Genomic DNA, 19,332 nt, shown 5'->3' with positions numbered 1-19,332 from the left:
AGAGAGAGAGAGAGAGAGAGGCCATGTCTCTCATGGGGGTGACTCTTAGGCCTAATTTTAAGTAGATTTGACCCATCCTTTGTGGGGTTAAGTTTCATACAAACAAACCCCAAGTTTGAGGGCTCAGCCTATTGCTTTGGTTGTCCCCACTCTCTGTATGAATATCAGGAATTCTCCACTTGGGGAAGTTGAATTTTCCCTCTTTCTCAAAATTCCCCCAAGGGCACTTTGCAAATACTTTTTTATTCATTGTTCAAATCACTAAAGCAGGTTCTTTTCAATGGAGGAATTTTGTAATATTTCTAAAATAAAAACAATTTAAAATCAAATACTCAATTAAGTGAAGCTTATAACATTGACAAAAGAACATTCTGAGTCTGAAGTTTCAAAAAGTATTGCAATACTTTCTGTGTTTATTTTACATGGCTATTAATAAGTATTAATATTACAATTTTTGGAAACATAACTCAGTCCATCATTAACATGTGGAATTCACACAGTATTACATAAATGGTAATTTTATATAATAACTGTATTTAGAGAAAAATTATACAACCCAATAAATCTGGGTTTATTTATTTATTAAAACAATTTAACAAATGAAATGAAACAAAACATTAACAGATAATCAGTAATTCACAATATCATCACTTAGTTGCATATTTATCATTTCTTAGAACATTTGCATCCATTCAGAAAAAGAAATAAAAAGACAATAGAAAAAGAAATAAAACGAAAACAGAAAAAAAAAAAATTATACCTACCATACCCCCTACCCCTCACTTTTACTGATCACTAGCATTTCAAACTAAATTTATTTTTGTTCCCTGTATTATTTATTTTTATTCCATATGTTCTACTCGTTTGTTGACAAGGTAGATAAAAGGAGCATCAGACACAAGGTTTTCACAATCACACAGTCACATTGTGACAGCTGTATCATTATTCAATCATCCTCAAGAAACATGGCTACTGGAACACAGCTCTACATTTTCAGGCAGTTCCCTCCAGCCTCTCCCTTACATCTTGAATAACAAGGTGATATCTACTCAGTGCGTATGAATAACCTCCAGGACAATCTCTCAACTCTGTTTGGAATCTCTCGGCCATGGACACTTTGTCTCATTTCACTCTTCCCCCTTTTGGTTGAGAAGGTTTTCTAAATCCCTTGATGCTGAGTTTCAGCTCATTCTAGGGTTTTTCTCAATTCCTTGATGCTGAGTCTCAGCTCATTCTAGGATTTCTATCCCACGTTGCCAGGAAGGTCCACACCCCTGGGAGTCATGTCCCACGTAGACAGGGGGAGGGTTGTGAGATTTCTTGTTGTGTTGGCTGGAGAGAAAGGCCACATCTGAGCAACAAAAGAGGCTCTCTTGGGGGTGACTCCCAAACCTAAATTTTAAGTAGACTTGACCTAGCCTTTGTTGGGTTAAGTTTCATATGAACAAATCCCAAGACTGGGGGCTCAGCCTATAGCTTTGGTTGTCCACACTGCTTGTGAGAATATCAAGAATTCAATTTAGGGAAGTTGAATTTCTCCCCGTTTTTCATCATTCCCCGAAGGGGGCTTTGTAAATACTTTTCCAGTCACTGATCAAATCACTCTGGGGTTCATCGGGGCATCATCTGGGCAAACCAACAATCTCGGAGTTTTAAAAAGAGAATGAAATAGTATACTTGACTGTCAGGTCAAGTAACTTCTAACCAAAAGTGAAATTACTTGGAGATGGGTACATTCATTACTTGCTTTAATCTTTCAACAGATTTTATTGTTAATACGGAAAGTACTACTTAACGATAAACTTTTCCAAACTGGCATCTCTCTCTTTTTTTTTAATGATCATTCCATTCTACATCTATAATCAGTAATTCAAACTGGCCAGAACAGACCAAGTCAAATCTTGAGGAAGAGAAAAGAAAACCTCCAAATCAAGAATATTATTTTTTATTGATTTTTTTAACCTCTCACCCCATTCAACAGATCCACTTGTTGCAAAAATCAAATTCTGAACTATAAAAATCTTGTAGTGCTGAGACACCCTGTTATTTTTCTCTGTGGCCCTGTTTGATCATCCAAAGTGTTTAAAATCAGTGATTGCGAATTCCTTTGAAAGAAAGGATTTTTAAAAAATTCTCAGTGTCTCTATAACACCTTTAAAACATACTACAATTTGGGAGAAGTTCGACAGAATGGCTTTACATGGAAGGTGGTACTGTATGGACATTTAAATATTTACAAATTAACCTGACTATGCAAATAAAACAAATTTAATTTCTGGTGTTCTTTCCTGAAAATATTCCCCCAACATTGTATTATAAAAATTTTCAAACATACAGAAAGGTTAAATAATTTCAAAGTGAATACTCATACACCACCTAGATTCTACCTTTCACATTTTGCTGTACTTGTTTTATAACATCTCTATCTATCTCTCCATCTATTAGACCATTTTAGTTTTTACATACATCATAGTAAACTGCAGAACATCTGCACATTTGTCCCTTAAAACTTCAAATTCAGCAAATTTTTCTAAATTGTGTCTTTACTCTATTTCATCTGCAAAAAAACAACACAATACAGTTTAAGCAGAACAACAAAACAAAACAACAGTTTCCTCACTTGTCCCACCCCACCATGCTCCCAGGTTTCACCTTTAGAAACAATCCAAGTTCCAAGACTAAAAAGTACATAAAATATTACATGATGCAAAAGCTTTAAAGGCCAGAAGATGTACAATGGCATTTCCTATTAAACTGTAAGCTAAGAGCCAGAGTTAATATGAAATAGATTAAATTCCCATCTCTCTTAAGAGAGGAAATGCAAATCAAGCCACAATGTGGTACCATGGCACACCAACTTGGATGGATATTGTTAAAAATAAATAAATAAAACAAACAAAATGGAAACAAGTGTTGGCGAGTATGTGGAGAAATTGGACCCTTTGTACATTGTTAGTGGAAATGTAAAATGGTGCAGCTGCTGTGGAAAAAAGTTTGATGGTCCCCAAAAAGTTAAACACAGAATTACCATGTGACCCAGCAAGTCCACTTTGTGATATATATCTAAAAGAAGTGGAAAAATGGACACAGATATTTGCACACCAATATCCATAGCAGATTTTTCACAATAGCCAAAAGGTAGAAATGTAAATGTCGACTAAAAGATGAATGGATAAACAAAATATGGTAGATGCATACAGTGTATACAAAATGGATGAACCTCTGAAGACATCCGATTGAATGAAGTAAGCCAGACACAAACGGCCAAATACTGTATGATTTCACTTATATCAAATAATTAGGATATGCAAATTGAGAGACAGAAAGTTTGTAAGTTACCAGAGGTCAGGAGCATGGGGGACAAGACAGTGGAAAATGGGGAGTTAATGCATCACGAGTGCAGGGCATCTGTCTAGGGGGATGAAAAAGCTTTGGCAGTAGATGGTGTTAGTGGCAGGACAACATTGCAAACATGATTAATGGCACTGAATACACTTAAAAATGGTTAAAATGGCAGATTTTGTTATATGTATGTCATAACAAAACTTTTAAATAGAAAAAACAGGAAAAAGGTGCTTTTCTAAATATAGAAGTTATATATTCTTATTATAGCATAAAACAGTTAGAAAATACACAAACACTAAAATAAGAAAACAATTCCCAATGGGCAATGACAGCCAAACTTGACATTAACATTTTCCTCCCAGGCATATTTTCTGCTTGCATATATAGGCATGTGTAAAGACCTTTTAACAAAATTAGGATAACATAATAAACAGTTTTTCATTCTGCTTTTTAACATTTAATATTTTATTACAGACTATATTTTCAATTTTGAAGTTACTAAATAATAACATTCCACTTATAAGGATGAATCCATAATTAAATCTTTCCCTTATGCATGGAATGTTGGAATTTGGGTTGTTTCCTTTTTATTTTGTTTCAATTATAATTAATGCTAGGATGAACATCCTACTACACAAATATTTTCCTGCATTTCTAATTCTTTTGTTGGGATAAAATCATAAAAGCAAAATTTGTGAATTAAAAAGTACCAATACTGATTACTGATACATATTGGTTTAGTTATTTCACCAAAAGACTGGATTAATCTTTATCAAGCTGATATGCCAAATATGTCAGTTCATTATTTTAACATGCATTTCTTTTTTTGCTAGTGAGGTATTATTCAAACATCTATCTACTGATATGTAACTATTTATTTATTGGTCATCTATATTTCCTTTATAATTTCTCTGCTCAGGTCTTTTTACTGTTTTCCTGTAAGGATGTTCACAATTTTCTTAATAATTTGTAAGTGTTCTTTATACTGGAAAAATATTAACTCTTTGCCTGTAATAACAGTTGTAAATATTTTCCTATTTAGGTTGCTTACTTATCTTAAAATTTTATGAATTATTACCTGAATTCAAAGCCTCTTCTGATGACTAAATAGCTCCCCTTTTAAAAACTTTTAAAAGAAAATCGGGTAGTAAAACAGGCCCTTCTCTTCTAGCAAAAATCCCTAGCTTAGTTTAACTGTCTAAAGGCTCTGGAAAATAAAAAAGGTGCTGTTACCAAACAGTAGTAAGTCCTCTAAATCCTGAACTATGAAGGCCAAATATCATGTGATTTTAGTAAGTTACAATTCTATCTAAAACACATATATCAATGCAATACTTATCTGTCTTTTCTATTTATCCCCTTCCCAGGTTTTCTGGTCTTTTAGCTTCTGGTACATCTCATGGACATTACAGAGCCAACCACTGACATGACAAATCCTTAGGATTTATTTCCCAACAGGTCCTGGCAAGTTTCTGAACTTCTAACTCAAAAGCTCCTTTGATTTTACACTAGGAGTCAAATTAAACAATTTGTTTCTATAGAAGTGGCTGTGCTTGCCAGGACATGAACATTAAAAGAACAACTGAAGAAGTTAAGTGTGGAATTCTGGTTGAGCACAAGCTTTGTAAAAGTCTGTCTAAAATTCTTTACAAATTTGTAAGATTGAAATTATCCAAAGCACTTCTCTGACCATAATGGAATGGAGCTGGAAATTAACAACCACCAAAGAACCAGAATTTTCACAAATATATGGAGATTAAACAACAAACTTTTAAATAATTACCGAGTCAAAGAATAAATTGCTAGAGACATTGCTAAATATCTGGAGACAAATGAAAATGAGAATACAACATATCAGAACTTTTGGGTGGCAGAAAGGCAGTGCTAAGTGGGAAATTTACTGCCCTAAATGCCTGTATCAAAAAAAGAAGAGCTCTTCCCCCTCCTGCTCCGGCGGCTCTCCAACCACCACCGTGCCCTCTTCCGCCTTCACCGGCTCCTCCGCCACTGGCCTCGACAGCCTTGCCACCCTCACCTTTCCTCTTCCAGAACAGCTACTGGGGGAGTGGAGACAATACAGAGCAGCTCCCGGAGCCACAACGGAGATCAAAGGGATGGCGTACCCCATCCTGGAACAGCTGATTGTCTGGGAGAACCAGCTCCGATGAGATCGCCGAGAGGCGTGGGCTTTCCCGAGCGGGACGGCAAGCTCCCTTCCTCCTTCCCAGGTCAGCTGGCAGAATTGGGCAGGCGGTCCCCTTGGGCCGCGGCAGCTGGTGCCCCCACCACGTGAGGCCCCCCGGACCAACTGAGAGAGTTGGGTCGGAAATCCCCAGACTGCGGAGAACGGTGACCGGGGGGTCCCTTCCAAACACGTGACTCCCCGGTCCGGCTGGGAACAGTGCACTCTCCCGGGCTGCGGCAGCTGGCGTCCTCCGCCATGCTTGGCGCCCCGGGCCGACTAGGAAATTCGGTCGGGCGCTCTCCCGTGCTGCGGCGGCCGGCAACCCTCCCCGCGTTCGGACCCCCGGGCTGGCTGGTACTCTTCCAAGACGCTTCGGCTGCCGAACCTCCCCTATGGCGACAGTTTTCCAAAGTTAAAGGACCCACAGCAACTTTCACTGGTGGAACCGGTAGACAAACGTGTGCCACGAACGCCACCTACTGGGAAGGATAGGGAAAACAGAACCCAGAGATTTCACAGAAAAATCTTTCAACCTGTGGGGTCCAACACCCAGGGAAATCTGACTAAATGCCCAGACGCCAGCAGAAGATAACGGATCACGCTCAGAAAATTGAAAGTATGGCCCAGTCAAAGGAACAAACCAATAGTTCAAATGAGATACAGGAGCTGAAATAACTAATGCTGAATATACGAACAGAAATGGAAAACCTCTTAAAAAACGAAATTGATAAATTGAGGGAGGACATGAAGAAGACATGGGTTGATCAAAAAGAAGAAATAGAAAAACTGAAAACACAAATCACAGAGCTTATGGAAGTGAAGGATAAAGTAGAAAAGATGGAAAAAACAATGGATACATACAATGATAGATTTAAAGAGACAGAAGATAGAATTAGTGATTTGGAGGATGGAACATCTGAATTCCAAAAAGAAACAGAAACTATCCGGAAAAGAATGGAAAAATTTGAACGGGGTATCAGGGAACTCAAGGACAATGTGAACCGCACAAATAGACGTGTTGTGGGTGTCCCAGAAGGAGAAGAGAAGGGAAAAGGAGGAGAAAAACTAATGGAAGAAATTATCACTGAAAATTTCCCAACTCTTATGAAAGACCTAAAATTACAGATCCAACAGTGCAGCGCACCCCAAAGAGATTAGACCCAAATAGGCGTTCCCCAAGACACTTACTAGTTAGAATGTCAGAGGTCAAAGAGAAAGAGAGGATCTTGAAAGCAGCAAGAGAGAAGCAATCCATCACATACAAGGGAAACCCAATAAGACTATGTGTAGATTTCTCAGCAGAAACCATGGAAGCTAGAAGACAGTGAGATGATATATTTAAATTACTAAAAGAGAAAAACTGCCAACCAAGACTCCTATATCCAGCAAAATTGTCCTTCAAAAATGAGGGAGAAATTAAAACATTCTCAGACAAAAACTCACTGAGAGAATTTGTGACCAAGAGACCAGCTCTGCAAGAAATACTAAAGGGAGCACTAGAGTCAGATACAAAAAGACAGAAGAGACAGGCATGGAGAAGAGTATAGAAAGAAGGAAAGTCAGATATGATATATATAATACAAAAGGCAAAATGGTAGAGGAAAATATTATCCAAACAGTAATAACTCTAAATGTTAATGGACTGAACTCCCCAATCAAAAGACAAAGACTGGCAGAATGGATTAAAAAACAGATCCTTCTATATGCTGTCTACAGGAAACACATCTTAGACCCAAAGATAAATATAGGTTGAAAGTGAAAGGTTGGGAAAAGATATTTCATGCAAATACAACCAGAAAAGAGCAGGAGTGGCTATACTAATATCCAACAAATTAGACTTCAAATGTAAAACAGTTAAAAGAGACAAAGAAGGACACTATATACTAATAAAAGGAACAATTAAACAAGAAGACATAACAATCATAAATATTTACGCACCGAACCAGAATGCCCCAAAATACATGAGGAATACACTGCAAACACTGAAAAGGGAAATAGACTCATATACCATAATAGTTGGAGACTTCAATTCACCACTCTCATCAATGGACAGAACATCTAGACAGAGGATCAATAAAGAAATAGAGAATCTGAATATTACTATAAATGAGCTTGACTTAACAGACATTTATAGGACATTACATCCCACAACAGCAGGATACACCTTTTTTTCAAGTGCTCATGGATCATTCTCAAAGATAGACCATATGCTGGGTCACAAAGCAAGTCTTAACAAATTTAAAAAGATTGAAATCATACACAACACTTTCTCGGATCATAAAGGAATGATGTTGGAAATCAATAATAGGCAGAGTGCCAGAAAATTCACAAATACATGGAGGCTCAACAACACACTCTTAAACAACAAATGGGCCAAAGAAGAAATTGCAAGAGAAATTAGTAAATACCTAGAGGCGAATGAAAACGAAAACACAACATATCAAAACTTATGGGACGCAGCAAAGGCAGTGCTAAGAGGGAAATTTATTGCCCTAAATGCCTTTATCAGAAAAGAAGAAAAGGCAAAAATGCAGGAATTAACTGTCCACTTGGAAGAACTGGAGAAAGAACAGCAAACTAATCCCAAAGCAAGCAAAAGGAAAGAAATAACAAAGATTAGAGCAGAAATAAATGAAATTGAAAACATGAAAACAATAGAGAAAATCAATAAGACCAGAAGTTGGTTCTATGAGAAAATCAATAAGATTGATGGGCCCCTATCAAGATTGACAAAAAGAAGAAGAGAGAGGATGCAAATAAATAAGATCAGAAATGGAAGAGGAGACATAACTACTGACCTCACAGAAATAAAGGAGGTAATAACAGGATACTATGAACAACTTTACACTAATAAGTACAACAATTTAGATGAAATGGACGGGTTCCTGGAAAGACATGAACAACCAACTTTGACTCAAGAAGAAATAGACGATCTCAACAAACCAATCACAAGTAAAGAGATTGAATTAGTCATTCAAAAGCTCCCTAAAAAGAAAAGTCCAGGACCAGACGGCTTCACATGTGAATTCTATCAAACATTCCAGAAAGAATTAGTACCAACTCTCCTCAAACTCTTCAACATAATCGAAGTGGAGGGAAAACTACCTAATTCATTCTATGAAGCCAACATCACCCTCATACCAAAACCAGGCAAAGATATTACAAAAAAAGAAAACTACAGACCAATCTCTCTAATGAACATAGATGCAAAAATCCTCAATAAAATTCTAGCAAATCGTATCCAACAACACATTAAAAGAATTATACATCATGACCAAGTAGGATTCATCCCAGGTATGCAAGGATGGTTCAACATAAGAAAATCAATTAATGTAATACACCACATCAACAAATCAAAGCAGAAAAATCACATGATCATCTCAATTGATGCACAGAAGGCATTTGACAAGATTCAACATCCTTTCCTGTTGAAAACACTTCAAAAGATAGGAATACAAGGGAACTTCCTTAAAATGATAGAGGGAATATATGAAAAACCCACAGCTAATATCATCCTCAATGGGGAAAAATTGAAAACTTTCCCCCTAAGATCAGGAACAAGACAAGGATGTCCACTATCACCACTATTATTCAACATTGTGTTGGAAGTTCTAGCCAAAGCAATTAGACAAGAAAAAGAAATACAAGGCATCAAAATTGGAAAGGAAGAAGTAAAACTATCACTGTTTGCAGACGATATGATACTATATGTTGAAAACTCTGAAAAATCCACAACAAAATTACTAGAGCTAATAAATGAGTACAGCAAAGTAGCAGGCTACAAGATCAACATTCAAAAATCTGTAGCTTTTCTATACACTAGTAATGAACAAGCTGACGGGGAAATCAAGAAACGAATCCCATTTACAATCGCAACTAAAAGAATAAAATACCTAGGAATAAATTTAACCAAAGAGACAAAAAACCTATATAAAGAAAACTACAAAAAACTGCTAAAAGAAATCACAGAAGACCTAAATAGATGGAAGGGCATACCGTGTTCATGGATTGGAAGACTAAATATAATTAAGATGTCAATCCTACCTAAACTGATCTACAGATTCAATGCAATACCAATCAAAATCCCAACAACTTATTTTTCTGAATTAGAAAAACCAATAAGCAAATTTATCTGGAAGGGCAGATTGCCCCGAACTGCTAAAAACATCTTGGGGAAAAAAAACAAAGCTGGAGGTCTCGCGATGCCGGACTTTAAGGCATATTATGAAGCCACAGTGGTCAAAACAGCATGGTATTGGCATAAAGATAGATATATCGACCAACGGAATCGAATAGAGTGCTCAGATATAGACCCTCTCATCTATGGACATTTGATCTTTGATAAGGCAGTCAAGCCAACTCACCTGGGACAGAACAGTCTCTTCAATAAATGGTGCCTAGAGAACTGGATATCCATATGTAAAAGAATGAAAGAAGACCCATATCTCACAACTTATACAAAAGTTAACTCAAAATGGATCAAAGATCTAAACATTAAGTCTAAGACCATAAAACAGTTAGAGGAAAATATAGGGAGATATCTTATGAATCTTACCATTGGAGGCGGTTTTATGGACCTTAAACCTAAAGCAAGAGCACTGAAGAAAGAAATAAATAAATGGGAGCTCCTCAAAATTAAACACTTTTGTGCATCAAAGAACTTCATCAAGAGCTCCCCTCTCTTTCTCCGCCGGCCCGCCGCGCGGTGCCCACGCCCCGCAGCAGCCGAGCCGCCCGACCTCCTTCTCCCCTCTCTTTCTCCGCCGCCCCGCAGCAGCCGAGCCGCCCGACCTCCTTCTCCCCTCTCTTTCTCCGCCGGCCCGCCGCGCGGCGCCCACGCCCCGCAGCAGCCGAGCCGCCCGACCTCCTTCTCCCCTCTCTTTCTCCGCCGACCCGCCGCGCGGCGCCCAAGCCCCGCAGCAGCCGAGCCGCCCGACCTCCTTCTCCCCTCTCTTTCTCCGCCGGCCTGCCGCGCGGCGCCCAAGCCCCGCAGCAGCCAAGCCGCCCGACCTCCTTCTCCCCTCTCTTTCTCCGCCGGCCCGCCGCGCGGCGCCCAAGCCCCGCAGCAGCCGAGCCGTCCGACCTCCTTCTCCCCTCTCTTTCTCCGCCGGCCCGCCGCGCGGCGCCCAAGCCCCGCAGCAGCCGAGCCGCCCGACCTCCTTCTCCCCTCTCTTTCTCCGCCGGCCCGCCGCGCGGCGCCCAAGCCCCGCAGCAGCCGAGCCGCCCGACCTCCTTCTCCCCTCTCTTTCTCGGCCGGCCCGCCGCGCGGCGCCCAAGCTCCGCAGCAGCCGAGCCGCCCGACCTCCTTCTCCCCTCTCTTTCTCCCTCATCCCCCTCCTGCTCCGGCTGCTCTCCAACCACCACGGTGCCCTCTTCCCCCGCCTTCACCGTGCTCCTCCGCCACCAGCCTCGACAGCCTTGCCGCCCTCACCTTTCCTCCTCCAGAACAGCTACTGGGGAGTGGAGATAATACAGAGCAGCTCCCGGAGCCACGACGGAGATCAAAGGGACAGCGGACCCCATCCTGGAACGGCTGACTATCTGGGAGAACCAGCTCCGGTGAGATCACCAAGGGGCACGGGCTTTCCTGGGTGGGACAACAAGCGACCGGAGTCCCTCCCTTCCACCTTCCTGGGCCAGCTGGTAGAATTGGACAGGCGGTCCCCTTAGGCCGCGGCGGCTGGTGCCCCCACCACACGAGGCCCCCCGGAACAACTGAGATAGTTGGGTCGGAAACCCCCAGACTGCGGAGAACAGTGACCGGGGGATCCCTTCCAAACACGTGACTCCCCCGTCGGCTGGGAACAGTGTACTCTCCCGGGCTGCGACAGCTGGCGCCCTCCCGCCACGCTTGGTGCCCCGCGCCGACTGGCTAATTTGGCCGGACGCTCTCCTGTGCTGCGACGGCCGGCGACCCTCCCCACGTTTGGAACCCCGGGCCGGATGGCATTCTTCCAAGACGCTTAGGTTGCCGAACCTCCCCTACGGCGAGAGTTTTCCAGAGTTGAGGGACCCACAGCAACTTTCGCTGGTGGAACCCACAGACAGGCGTGTGCCACGAGCGCCACCTACTGGGCAGGATAGGAAGAACAGAACCCAGAGATTGCGCAGAAAAATCTTTCAAGCTGTGGGGTCGAACACCCGGGGAAATCTGACTAAATGCCCAGACGCCAGCAGAAGATAACGGATCACGCTCAGAAAATTGAACATATGGCCCAGTCAAACGAAGAAACCAATAGTTCAAATGAGATACAGGAGCTGAAAAAACTAATGCTGAATATACGAACAGAAATGGAAAACCTCTTCAAAAATGAAATCGATAAATTGAGGGAGGACATGAAGAAGACATGGGCTGAACATAAAGAAGAAATAGAAAAACTGAAAAAACAAATCACAGAACTTATGGAAGTGAAAGATAAAGTAGAAAAGATGGAAAAAACAATGGATACCTACAATGACAGATTTAAAGAAACAGAAGATAGAATTAGTGATTTGGAGGATGAAACATCTGAATTCCAAAAAGAAACAGAAACTATCCGGAAAAGAATGGAAAAATTTGAACAAGGTATCAGGGAACTCAAGGACAATGTGAACCGTACAAATATACGTGTAGTGGGTATCCCAGAAGGAGAAGAGAAGGGAAAAGGAGGAGAAAAACTAATGGAAGAAATTATCACTGAAAATTTCCCAACTCTTAGGAAAGACCTAAAATTACAGATCCAAGAAGTGCAGCGCACCCCAAAGAGATTAGACACAAATAGGCGTTCCCCAAGACACTTACTAGTTAGAATGTCAGAGGTCAAAGAGAAAGAGAGGATCTTGAAGGCAGCGAGAGAAAAACAATCCGTCACATACAAGGGAAACCCAATAAGACTATGTGTAGATTTCTCAGCAGAAACAATGGAAGCTAGAAGACAGTGGGATGATATATTTAAGTTACTAAAAGAGAAAAACTGCCAGCCAAGACTCCTATATCCAGCAAAATTGTCCTTCAAAAATGAGGGAGAAATTAAAACATTCTCAGACAAAAAGTCACTAAGAGAATTTGTGACCAAGAGAGCAGCTCTGCAAGAAATACTAAAGGAAGCACTAGAGTCAGATACAAAAAGACAGAAGAGAGAGACATGGAGAAAAGTGTAGAAAGAAGGAAAGTCAGATATGATATATATAATACAAAAGGCAAAATGGTAGAGGAAAATATTATCCAAACAGTAATAACTCTAAATGTCAATGGACTGAATTCCCCAATTAAAAGACAAAGACTGGCAGAATGGATTAAAAAACAGGATCCTTCTATATGCTGTCTACAGGAAACACATCTTAGACCCAAAGATAAATATAGGTTGAAAGTGAAAGGTTGGGAAAAGATATTTCATGCAAACAACAACCAGAAAAGAGCAGGAGTGGCTATACTAATATCCAACAAATTAGACTTCAAATGTAAAACAGTTAAAAGAGACAAAGAAGGACACTATATACTATTAAAAGGAACAATTAAGCAAGAAGACATAACAATCATAAATATTTACGCACCGAACCAGAATGCCCCAAAATATGTGAGGAATACACTGCAAACACTGAAGAGGGAAATAGACACATATACCATAATAGTTGGAGACTTCAATTCACCACTCTCATCAATGGACAGAACATCTACACAGAGGATCAATAAAGAAATAGAGAACCTGAATATTACTATAAATGAACTTGACTTAACAGACATTTATAGGACATTACATCCCACAACAGCAGGATACACCTTTTTCTCAAGTGCTCATGGATCATTCTCAAAGATAGACCATATGCTGGGTCACAAAGCAAGTGTTAACAAATTTAAAAAGATTGAAATCATACACAACACTTTCTCGGATCATAAAGGAATGAAGTTGGAAATCAATAATAGGCGGAGGGCCAGAAAATTCATAAATACATGGAGGCTCAACAACACACTCTTAAACAACAAGTGGGTCAAAGAAGAAATTGCAAGAGAAATTAGTAAATACCTAGAGGCAAATGAAAATGAAGATACAACATATCAAAACTTATGGGACGCAGCAAAGGCAGTGCTAAGAGGGAAATTTATTGCCCTAAATGCCTTTATCAGAAAAGAAGAAAAGGCAAAAATGCAGGAATTAACTGTCCACTTGGAAGAACTGGAGAAAGAACAGCAAACTAATCCCAAAGCAAGCAAAAGGAAAGAAATAACAAAGGTTAGAGCAGAAATAAATGAAATTGAAAACATGAAAACAATAGAGAAAATCAATAAGACCAGAAGTTGGTTCTATGAGAAAATCAACAAGATTGATGGGCCCTTAGCAAGATTGACAAAAAGAAGAAGAGAGAGGATGCAAATAAATAAGATTAGAAATGAAAGAGGAGACATAACTACTGACCTCACAGAAATAAAGGAGGTAATAACAGGATACTATGAACAACTTTACGCTAATAAATACAACAATTTAGAAGAAATGGACAGGTTCCTGGAAAGACATGAACAACCAACTTTGACTCAAGAAGAAATAGACGATCTCAACAAACCAATCACAAGTAAAGAGATTGAATTAGTTATTCAAAAGCTCCCTAAAAAGAAAAGTCCAGGACCAGACGGCTTCACATGTGAATTCTATCAAACATTCCAGAAAGAATTAGTACCAACTCTCCTCAAACTCTTCAACATAATCGAAGTGGAGGGAAAACTACCTAATTCATTCTATGAAGCCAACATCACCCTCATACCAAAACCAGGCAAAGATATTACAAAAAAAGAAAACTACAGACCAATCTCTCTAATGAATACAGATGCAAAAATCCTCAATAAAATTCTAGCAAATCGTATCCAACAACACATTAAAAGAATTATACATCATGACCAAATAGGATTCATCCCAGGTATGCAAGGATGGTTCAACATAAGAAAATCAATTAATGTAATACACCATATCAACAAATCAAAGCAGAAAAATCACATGATCATCTCAATTGATGCAGAGAAGGCATTTGACAAGATTCAACATCCTTTCCTGCTGAAAACACTTCAAAAGATAGGAATACAAGGGAACTTCCTTAAAATGATAGAGGGAATATATGAAAAACCCACAGCTAATATCATCCTCAATGGGGAAAAATTGAAAACTTTCCCCCTAAGATCAGGAACAAGACAAGGATGTCCACTATCACCACTATTATTCAACATTGTGTTGGAAGTTCTAGCCAGAGCAATTAGGCAAGAAAAAGAAATACAAGGCATCAAAATAGGAAAGGAAGAAGTAAAACTATCACTGTTTGCAGACGATATGATACTATATGTAGAAAACCCAGAAAAATCCACAACAAAATTACTAGAGCTAATAAATGAGTACAGCAAAGTAGCAGGCTACAAGATCAACATTCAAAAATCTGTAGCTTTTCTATACACTAGTAATGAGCAAGCTGAGGCGGAAATCAAGAAACGAATCCCATTTACAATCGCAACTAAAAGAATAAAATACCTAGGAATAAATTTAACCAAAGAGACAAAAAACCTATATAAAGAAAACTACAAAAAACTGTTAAAAGAAATCACAGAAGACCTAAATAGATGGAAGGGCATACCGTGTTCATGGATTGGAAGACTAAATATAGTTAAGATGTCAATCCTACCTAAATTGATTTACAGATTCAATGTAATACCAATCAAAATCCCAACAACTTATTTTTCAGAAATAGAAAAACCAATAAGCAAATTTATCTGGAAGGGCAGGGTGCCCCGAATTGCTAAAAACATCTTGAGGAAAAAAAACGAAGCTGGAGGTCTCGCGCTGCCTGACTTTAAGGCATACTATGAAGCCACAGTGGTCAAAACAGCATGGTATTGGCATAAAGATAGATATATCGACCAACGGAATCGAATAGAGTGCTCAGATATAGACCCTCTCATCTATGGACATTTGATCTTTGATAAGGCAGTCAAGCCAACTCACCTGGGACAGAGCAGTCTCTTCAATAAATGGTGCCTAGAGAACTGGATATCCATATGCAAAAGAATGAAAAAAGACCCATCTCTCACACCCTATACAAAAGTTAACTCAAAATGGATCAAAGATCTAAACATTAGGTCTAAGACCATAAAACAGATAGAGGAAAATGTTGGGAGATATCTTATGGATCTTACAACTGGAGGTGGTTTTATGGACCTTAAACCTAAAGCAAGAACACTGAAGAAGGAAATAAATAAATGGGAGCTCCTCAAAATTAAACACTTTTGTGCATCAGAGAACTTCATCAAGAAAGTAGAAAGACAGCCTACACAATGGGAGACAATATTTGGAAACGACATATCAGATAAAGGTCTAGTATCCAGAATTTATAAAGAGATTATTCAACTCAACAACAAAAAGACAGCCAACCCAATTACAAAATGGGAAAAAGACTTAAACAGACACCTACCAGAAGAAGAAATACGGATGGCCAAGAGGCACATGAAGAGATGCTCAATGTCCCTGGCCATTAGAGAAATGCAAATCAAAACCACAATGAGATATCATCTCACACCCACCAGAATGGCCATTATCAACAAAACAGAAAATGACAAGTGCTGGAGAGGATGCGGAGAAAGAGGCACACTTATCCACTGTTGGTGGGAATGTCAAAGGGTGCAACCACTGTGGAAGGCAGTTTGGCGGTTCCTCAAAAAGCTGAATATAGAATTGCCATACGACCCAGCAATACCATTGCTAGGTATCTACTCAAAGGACTTAAGGGCAAAGACACAAACGGACATTTGCACACCAATGTTTATAGCAGCGTTGTTTGCAATTGCAAAGAGATGGAAACAGCCAAAATCTCCATCAACAGAAGAGTGGCTAAACAAACTGTGGTATATACATACGATGGAATATTATGCAGCTTTAAGACAAGATAAACTTATGAACCATGTAATAACATGGATGGACCTAGAGAATATTATGCTGAGTGAATCCAGCCAAAAACTAAAGGACAAATACTGTATGGTCCCACTGATGTGAACAGACATTCGAGAATAAACTTGAAATATGTCATTGGTAACAGAGTTCAGCAGGAGTTAGAAACAGGGTAAGACAATGGGTAATTGAAGCTGAAGGGATACAGACTGTGCAACAGGACTAGATACAAAAACTCAAAAATGGACAGCACAATAATACCTAATTGTAAAGTAATCATGTTAAAATACTGAATGAAGCTGCATCTGAGCTATAGGGTTTTGTTTGTTTTTGTTTGCTTGTTGGTTTGTTTGTTGTTGTTGTTTTTTACTATTACTACTACTTTTATTTCTTTTCTTTATATTAACATTTTATATCTTTTTCTGTTGTGTTGCTAGTTCCTCTAAACCGATGCAAATGTACTAAGAAACAATGATCATGCATCTATGTGATGATGTTAAGAATTACTGAGTACATATGTAGAATGGTATGATTTCTAAATGTTGTGTTAATTTCTTTTTTTTTTTTTTCCGTTAATAAAAAATAAAAATAAAATAAAAAAAAAAAAAAAAAAAAAGAACTTCATCAAGAAAGTAGAAAGACAGCCTACACAATGGGAGATAATATTTGGAAATGACATATCAGATAAAGGTCTAGTATCCAGAATTTATAAAGAGATTGTTCAACTCAACAACAAAAAGACAACCAACCCAATTACAAAATGGGAAAAAGACTTGAACAGACACCTACCAGAAGAGGAAATACGGATGGCCAAGAGGCACATGAAGAGATGCTCAATGTCCCTGGCCATTAGAGAAATGCAAATCAAAACCACAATGAGATATCATCTCACACCCACCGGAATGGCCATTATCAACAAAACAGAAAATGACAAGTGCTGGAGAGGATGCGGAGAAAGAGGCACACTTATCCACTGTTGGTGGGAATGTCAAATGGTGCAACCACTGTGGAAGGCAGTTTGGCGGTTCCTCAAAAAGCTGAATATAGAATTGCCATACGACCCAGCAATACCATTGCTAGGTATCTACTCAAAGGACTTAAGGGCAAAGACACAAACGGACATTTGCACACCAATGTTTATAGCAGCGTTATTTACAATTGCAAAGAGATGGAAACAGCCAAAATGTCCATCAACAGAAGAGTGGCTAAACAAACTGTGGTATATACATACGATGGAATACTATGCAGCCTTAAGACAGGATAAACTTATGAAGCATGTAATAACATGGATGGACCTAGAGAATATTATGCTGAGTGAGTCCAGCCAAAAACTAAAGGACAAATACTGTATGGTCCCACTGATGTGAACGGACATTCGAGAATAAACTTGAAATATGTCATTGGTAACAGAGTCCAGCAGGAGTTAGAAACAGGGTAAGATAATGGGTAATTGGAGCTGAAGGGATACAGATTGTACAACAGGACTAGATACAAAAACTCAAAAATGGACAGCACAATAACACCTAATTGTAAAGCAATCATGTTAAAACACTGAATGAAGCTGCATCTGAGCTATAGGTTGTTTTTTTTTTTTTTTACTATTATTACTACTTTTATTTCTTTTCTCTATATTAACATTCTATATCTTTTTCTGTTGTGTTGCTAGTTCCTCTAAACCGATGCAAATGTACTAAGAAACGATGATCATGCATCTATGTGATGATGTTAAGAATTACTGAGTGCATATGTAGAATGGTATGATTTCTAAATGTTGTGTTAATTTCTTTTTTTTTTTCCGTTAATAAAAAAAAAAAAAAAGAAGAAGAAGAAAGGGCAGTGCAATGGTGGCTCAGTGGCAGAATTCTCACCTGCCATGCCAGAGACCCAGGTTTGATTCTCAGAAACTGCTCATGCGAAAAAGAAGAAAGAACAAAATTTAAGGTCTAACTGCTCATCTGGAGAAACCAGAGAAAGAACAGCAAACTCACTCCAAAGCAAACAAAAGATAAATACAAAAGATTAAAGCAGAAATAAATGAATTGGAGAACAATAAAAAACAACAGAAAGAACAAAAAACAACAAAACTTGGTTCTCTGAGAAAAACCAATAAAATCGATGGGCCCCTTGCTAGGCTGACAAAAATTTTTATGAGAGAGGTTGCAAATAAAGAAAATCAGAAATGAGAGGTGGGTCGCTACCACAGACTTTGAAAAAAAAAATCATAAGAGGATACTATGAACAACTATACACCAACAATTTAGACAACTTAGACGAAATGGACAAATTCCTACAAACACATGAACAAACTACACTGACTCAAGAAGAAAAAGAGGCTCTCCCAAGCCAATCACAAATAAAGAGATTCGTCAGTCAAAAAATTTTGCTACACTCTGACCTCAGCCGCCGACAAGCATTTCAGACTGAAAAAGACCTGGAAGCTCTGGGGTGACGTGAGCCACAGCCATGGTCATATGGCAAACGCTGGAAGCATCCGGGAAGCTGGGGTAATGCTGACGACATGCAGCACCACAGCATTAACTTCGAAAAATATCACCTAGGTTACTTTAAGGTTGATATGAGACACTATCACTTGAAGAGGAACCAGAGTTTCTGTCCAACTGTTAACCTTGATAATTTGTGGACATTAGTCAGTGAACAGACACGGGTAAGTGTTGCAAAAATCAAGACCGGAGCTGCTCCCATCACTGATATGGTGTGATTGGGCTACTACAAAGTTCTGGGGAAGAGAAACCTCCCAAAGCAGCCTGTCATCATGAAGGCGAAACTCTTTAGAAGAGCTGAGGAGAAGATTAAGGGTGTTGGGAGAGCCTGTGTCCTCGTGGCTTGAAAACATATGGAAGGAGGCTCATTAAATGCTAATACAAGCTCCCCAATTCCTCCCCC

At 39.2% G+C, this 19,332-nt stretch overlaps 1 protein-coding gene and 1 pseudogene across 9 annotated transcripts in view; one reads left to right on the top strand and one right to left on the bottom strand.

Moving 5' to 3' along the window:
• Window positions 1-19,332, bottom strand: part of PSEN1 (presenilin 1) — a 125,729-nt gene that overhangs the window by 36,980 nt on the left and 69,417 nt on the right. The gene's annotated exons all lie outside the window — the stretch shown is intronic.
• LOC143652651 (large ribosomal subunit protein uL15 pseudogene) lies at window positions 5,510-19,276 on the top strand (annotated as a pseudogene).

The sequence above is a fragment of the Tamandua tetradactyla genome, chromosome 12, assembly GCF_023851605.1.
Source record: "Tamandua tetradactyla isolate mTamTet1 chromosome 12, mTamTet1.pri, whole genome shotgun sequence".
NCBI classification, from domain to species: domain Eukaryota; kingdom Metazoa; phylum Chordata; class Mammalia; order Pilosa; family Myrmecophagidae; genus Tamandua; species Tamandua tetradactyla.
Note: the sequence above shows the minus strand (reverse complement) of the source record. Positions and strands in the feature narration are given on the sequence as shown.